This window comes from Dromaius novaehollandiae, chromosome 1 (assembly GCF_036370855.1).
Source record: "Dromaius novaehollandiae isolate bDroNov1 chromosome 1, bDroNov1.hap1, whole genome shotgun sequence".
NCBI classification, from domain to species: Eukaryota; Metazoa; Chordata; class Aves; order Casuariiformes; family Dromaiidae; genus Dromaius; species Dromaius novaehollandiae.
In genome coordinates this window covers 96,075,404-96,081,737 of record NC_088098.1, presented here as the reverse complement: position 1 = coordinate 96,081,737, position 6,334 = coordinate 96,075,404, and positions in this window count along the sequence as shown.

Sequence of the window (6,334 nt, the reverse complement as noted above, 5' to 3'; positions counted from 1 at the left end):
TCACTAAAGAGCTGCCAGCACCAGTCATGAGTGGAAGAGCAGGTCTGAAAACAAAGCTCAGCTGCAAAAGGGAGGACAAAGTTGCAAAGCATTTCTCACCAAGCTAACTGGGACACTGGTGAAAGGGAACGCTAGTGAAGTGGAAAGTAAGAGAGTCAGGGAAAATTGGACAGAGGACATCAGAGCATGCAGAAAAGCAGCAAGAGAAAAGGCAGAGCAAAAGAAACCCACCAACAGCCCCTAGCCCCGAAAAGGCAGTGGGGACGCAGGTTGGGGCAGAGTGAGGCAGCAGGGAGCTGGTGGCACAGGACAAGGGAGGAAGGTTACAGTGAGACCCAAAATGCTCACAGGAGAGGATGGGGGCAAGGCTCCAGAGCATCAGTGCGAGACTGAAGGAGATGGGGAAGAAGGGGCAGAGAGTCACAAGAGCAGCCAAAGCCAGCTAAGAGGAAAGCTAATAGATTTAAAGGCAAGGAGGAGTCGAGGCCACTATGGGAGCAATAATTAAGAGGATGTGGCACCAGATATGATGGCAGCAAGTAATTAAAGGCTGGTAAGAGGCAGTAATTTAAGGCTGGTAAGAGGCAGTAATTTATCAGGAGCCAACAAGAGTAGAGTCCAGAAGCAATAAATTCAGCAATACAGTGAAAATAAACAAGCAGAGCAAGAACCAGAGCCGTCAGCATGATAACAAGGGCAACAGCATATAAATTCGGTACACAGACCAAGCAAGAAGCTGATAGAGGGACAGATGGAGCTGCCAGGCGTCCTCCCTCCCTATTTAAATCTCATCTCCTGAAACAGCCCTGAGGCCCTTTGGGAGACATCAAGCAAGTGACCAGGGAAGATGCATCTTTTTGAAGTAGGGCCCCTAATGCGCTTGTGTCTGCACCTGGCGCCTAGACCATGAGCTCCTCAGGCTGTCACAAGAGCATTACCGTGTGCTGTGGGAACAGTCGAAAAGACACGCAGGGGTGATTTCCAGGGGTTGGTAGTCACCAGGAGCTTCCTGAAAGAGCGAGGCACCACTGGGCCTGCAGAGCACAGAAAGCATGGGAAAAGGACAAGGGGCCTTAAAATCTTAGCATAATATACTAAAATAATATCTTAATATCCCTGGCAGTCTTAGCTAAGGAGCAACGGCTAGGCAACTCCCTGGAGCGCAAAGGTCTATCCTCCTATGGATGTGGGGCAACAGGAGTCCAGGCACTCACTCAGGCAACAGGGGAGAGGGAGGGCAGGAGAGCCAGGCCGCTTTCCCTAGAGCCCTTGCTGTGTCTTCCTGGCAACTTCCTAGAAAGCAAAAGAAGAAAAAAGTTTATTAGTAGCATTCTTGCTGGTTCCAGCCCAGATTAACAGCGGTCAATTGGCACCGTCCCTGCAGTAAGGATACCTCTTGCTTGCAAATACACTCCAGGCACTCATACCCAAGGACCAAAACCAAACACCTGGAGGTATGCACCTGCGTCATTGCGCCCTGTGTCCAAGCTTGAAAATCTCAATCCTCGACTCAGACCGCTCCAGAGTGGCTCAGTGCCCAGTGGCTGCCTGCCAGGGGTCAGGTGTCCTTAAGCCCTCCCTGGGCTCGCAGCAGTGGCTGCTCTTACTGGAGGCCCCTGGCAGTCTCCAAAAGCGCCGCGACCCAGCCTGAATTTAGGACTGAGGACAAGAGGTGTGGAAAGGAAGGGCTGCTGTGAAATCAAGAAAAGTGTATTGGGATGCTGATGCAGGGAGCGTGGGAAAGAGGCTAACAACATTCATGTTCATCAGGAGACAGATAAAACCACTTCAGTAATAAGATTTCATTCTGACAGCTAAAGAAGAAGAAACAGAAATTATGTTTGCTATGTCTATAATAAAGTACAAAGATATCACACTTTGCACTACTGGTTACACCAGCAGTTTTCAGCCCTGGTTGAGGGCTAGAAATTGCTAACACACGGTACATTGTTTTCCAAACAGCAGCTCAGCCCCTCAATATGTTAGCTCAGCTGTCCCCTTCACTGTAGTCCTCCAGGGCAGAAGATGCATACAATACATCTTTCCTGCAGTCCTCCTCTTTACTGGAGTAGAGAGAGAAGACTGCAAATTTACTAATTTACACAGATTTACAAATTTACACTGAGAGGCAATAGAGAGAAACAGGGAGAACATCAGGGTCCTTCCTCACCCACAGCTGAAGATCAAGCCTCAGCCTTATTAGGCATGGGAGAACCTATGCTGGCATTCATTCTCAGGACAGAAAAGCCTTAGAAACCTGATTTCTATTCCTCAGAAAGCTTTGTTTTTTACTACAGGTTTTTGTTAGCACATTGAATTTGCAAATTCAAAGGAACAGTATGGGAAAAGTTTCTATTTTTAACAAAAGAAAGTAAAAACTTCTAAAGTAATGAAGTGCTCCAGGATTAAAAGTTTAATCTTCTTGAAAGAGTTTTGCTGCCTTATGTACTCCCACACAATACATTTTACATACTTGCATTTTGCATGCATATATACAGTTCTCTTCCAGAGTACAAAAATAAATTGATCCATGTTATAAACTTATTCTACATATGCATTTGTTTTCTTCAGACATATGTGAGAAAGTTTAAGACAAAAAATCATGCCAGCCTGTGACTAGGGCCAGGGGCAAGGACAGAACTGAGTAAGAGCTGCATGTTTTAGGCAGTAAATCATCCTCTCCTATCTGCTAACTTTTAAAGACACAAGTTTTTTTAATGAAGAGAACTCAGCTGAGCACTGAAGCAGCTGACTCAAAGTATAGTTTCCTCCCGGCAGATCATTTGTGTCCCAAGCTGAACCTTGTCCCCCTCCATCCCAACAGGAAGACTTATTTTTTGTAGCTATGTCAGAACATTCATTGCAATGGCTTAAGCACCTTTTAAAAGCCCATACCAATAAGAAAAGTTCATTTCTCAGTTTGAATCATCTCTTCAGGCTGAGAAACTCATTAATAACCAAGCATGTTTTATGACCAGCTCTTTAAAATGTCATAATATATATATGATTTCACCTTACATAAAAAAACCTTTCATAGTTTTGCTTCAAATATTCACAAAATGTAACTACTAGAGACATGGGTCTAGCTCAGAGTGCTCTGCAGCTACAGCACACTGAATTTGCTTCAGTGTATTTTTTTCTAGTCTGGCTCTGCTCTTTTGCCTCCTATTCTAGCAACCTTGGCTTAGAAAGATAAAGCCTTCCATGGGGTGGGGGGAAGAGTTTGCTCCTCATTCTTGAGTTTTTGTCTGATGGCTGATCTGAATGATCTGGCAATCCTAGCAGTGAGCAAAAGCAGACTGTCTCTCTAATCAAAGTGAGTGCGCAGAAGAGATGAGCTCAACAACATGCATGACTTGCAGAAGAATCATGAAGGACCTACAGGTCAGTTGTTGTTCAGAACTGTTTAGTTAATTTGGAAGGAGCAGACAAGTGGAGGAATAATTGCAAGCCCTCAGTGTCACCCTTGGATGAGGTTCATGGAGTCTTGTCTATCTCTGTCTCACACAAAGTGGTTCTTCAAATATCTTCAGACAAGCTTCTTTCCATCTCTCTACCTTTGTTTTCTAATCTAGCTGAAGGGATTAATGATTTCTGCCCTTTGAAGACATCTGGAGATATACTGATGAACAACAATAATAGCATGCTACTTTCCTGATGCTTTTGCCCAAATTGTTCCAAGAACTCCTTCCCCTCAAAATGCATCTGGGTTGCCACTGGACCCAGTTCTTACTCTTGGATGATATACCAAACTCCAGCACAGCACAAAGGACAAGCTCACAGGTGACACTGTAAGCATCTCCCAAGATCTTTCATTGCTGCAACCTCAAATTTTCTTATTGAAATCCCAAATTTATTGGCACCACTTACTAGGTTGCTTTTATCAGAGTGAAAGTCCTTGGGCAAGGACCTGTGGTCTGTTTTAGGATAATAAGACATACCTGCCCAGTTCTATAGGGTTTATTGGCTGGCCACAAACCGCAGTGTTCCTCTAGTCCTGGTCCTCTTGGTAGTTTTACGGAAAGCTCAAGTTTGAGGTTTACACAGCACAAACATCCTCCTGTGTCACTTAGCAGGCTGCATAGCACCCTGAGAGCTACCGCACAGCTCTGGACGAACTGCAGGCCTCCCTCAAAAGGGCTCCAAGAACCATGTGGGCAGCGACTGGATGCAGTCCTGAAGAGGCATGGGCTGAAATGAACCAAACTTGACTTCTCCATCAGGTCAAACCAACGGAAAGAGCTCAGTATTGCTGAAGAGACCCTTTACTTGGGGCCAAAAAAACGACCACAGGCAGCCACCAGGCAGCATCTGGACCAGTCTCCATCATATTACTAACACGTGATTGAAACTATCTGAACAGGGCTACAAACTTCCATTAAATACACGTGAATGCATCTCTGCATGGTACGCATGGGAACACATTTCACTTGGACACTTCCCAAGCCCAAATCACAGCCCAAACAAGTTTAGAGAAGCAAAGGGCAACTTCCTGCAATTGTCTATTCCCACTCCGAAATCTAAAGCACCACGTTAGTCATCCTTCCCTCAGGCTCTCTGACTACCAAAGGGAGGGAATAAATTTCACCAGAAACAGAGGAAAACCATGTGTGAAGTATAGGTTCGTTCATGCAGGCACTTTCTTGAAACAGCCTAGGTCAAGTTTTGAGAGCTAATGGGAAAGTAAAACAAAGAGCTATCGAGTCAGCCTTTTAATCAGTCATGGTAGTTGAAAACAAATACACACTAAGCAAACACATCACAAGATAAATTACCTTTCCCCAGCTAGGCTGAGATAGGCACCTGAAGGATAAAACCAAACCCCAAGTCTAACTACTTGAAAAGGGCCAACGTCTCACATAGCCTCTCTGCACTAGTGTGGCTCCCAGTTTCATTGGAGCTGCCTTGAGTGTTTAGTAAGAGTGGGATAATCTAAAGAAAATCTTGCTAGAATTAGCTGCTGGTCCATTAGCCAATGGGGAACACCCGATGGGAAATTTTGCCAGGAAATAAGCTGGACCTCTCAAAACAGCAAAAGGTTGCTAGTGAGTCAGCTAACCCTTGCTGCCGTGCAGGAGGCAGCAGGGAAGGGAAGAAGGATGCTTGTCCCTGACTCCCAGGGGTGTTGCTCTCCTCTAAACCCATGAAGAGGCTAGTCTCGGCACTGGCACCAGGCTTGCCAGTCCTTGCCCTCATCATGAAGAGTGGCAGGTAGTACTATGAGAGGCTGGCTGTGGATACAGGCCCCTGACACTTCAGCAGCCCAACAAGGAGTCAGCAGTAAAAGCCATCTGTATCTCAGGCCAAGACCACCACCATACACTGAAGAAAAGCAGGAGGTAACAGTAGTACTTGAATGGACTGAAAGAACAGATCAGTTTTTCTCAGATATTTAACTGCAGGAGCTGAACCTGTTCTCTAATTTCCCATTTTTCACTGCACTTCAATCATCCTCAGGTCTCGCCTTGCACAGGAAAGTATATATATTTTTAAAATAAAGGCAACTAGATAAGCAAACTGTCAGGGCAAGAAGAACAAGCAGTTCATGTTGTATCTTTGAAGTTGCATCTACCACACCCAACCTCTCTAAGAATGCACTTCCTGCATATGTTTCTTTTTCTGATAAAAACACAAAATGAGCAATAAATGTGGGAAATGTGCTTCTTTTTCCATCCCCAGAAGCAGAATGCACTTCTTGTAAATCATGAATTGCCACCTTCCGTAACTCCAGCCAAATGAGTAGTCCACAAAAAAAAAAAATTTTTAAAAAATCAAAAAGCAACCCTTTCCTGAGGTTTGGCTTACTTAGACAAACAAATCAGAAACATCCTGGGAACAAAGCTCCGTGAGTCTCAATATGCCTCCTTGGACCAAAGCCAGAGTCTTTTCTGTCTCCCTTCTAACCAGGCAGATAAATGATGCGCCTTTATCCACATCACTGAAAGCCATTCAGCAGTTTCCTAGCACCAGAGGTTTTCAGATAAACGCTATTAGCCTTCTAAATATTTAATGTCACTTGCCCTTCAGTGAGAAAGGATTGTCTCTAATAACCAGTTATATCACATCAGATACACCAGAACTTCCCGATATCACAGGAGAGAAAAACAAGTCAGTTATACTTGGAATAAGGATGCTCTCTTTTGTGTGGAGTTGCCTACTAAGCTCTTGAGACAACAAAATTAGGTTATAGGCGAATTAAATTAGTTTCAAACACTTTGGCCTCCCCTCAGGAGTTTTCTAACTTGGAGTGCCAGGAGTGGCCCTTTAAGACACTGAGGGATCTGCACTACAAGTGTCACTGACAAAGCACAGCAAGTTAAATGCTTCTCACCCC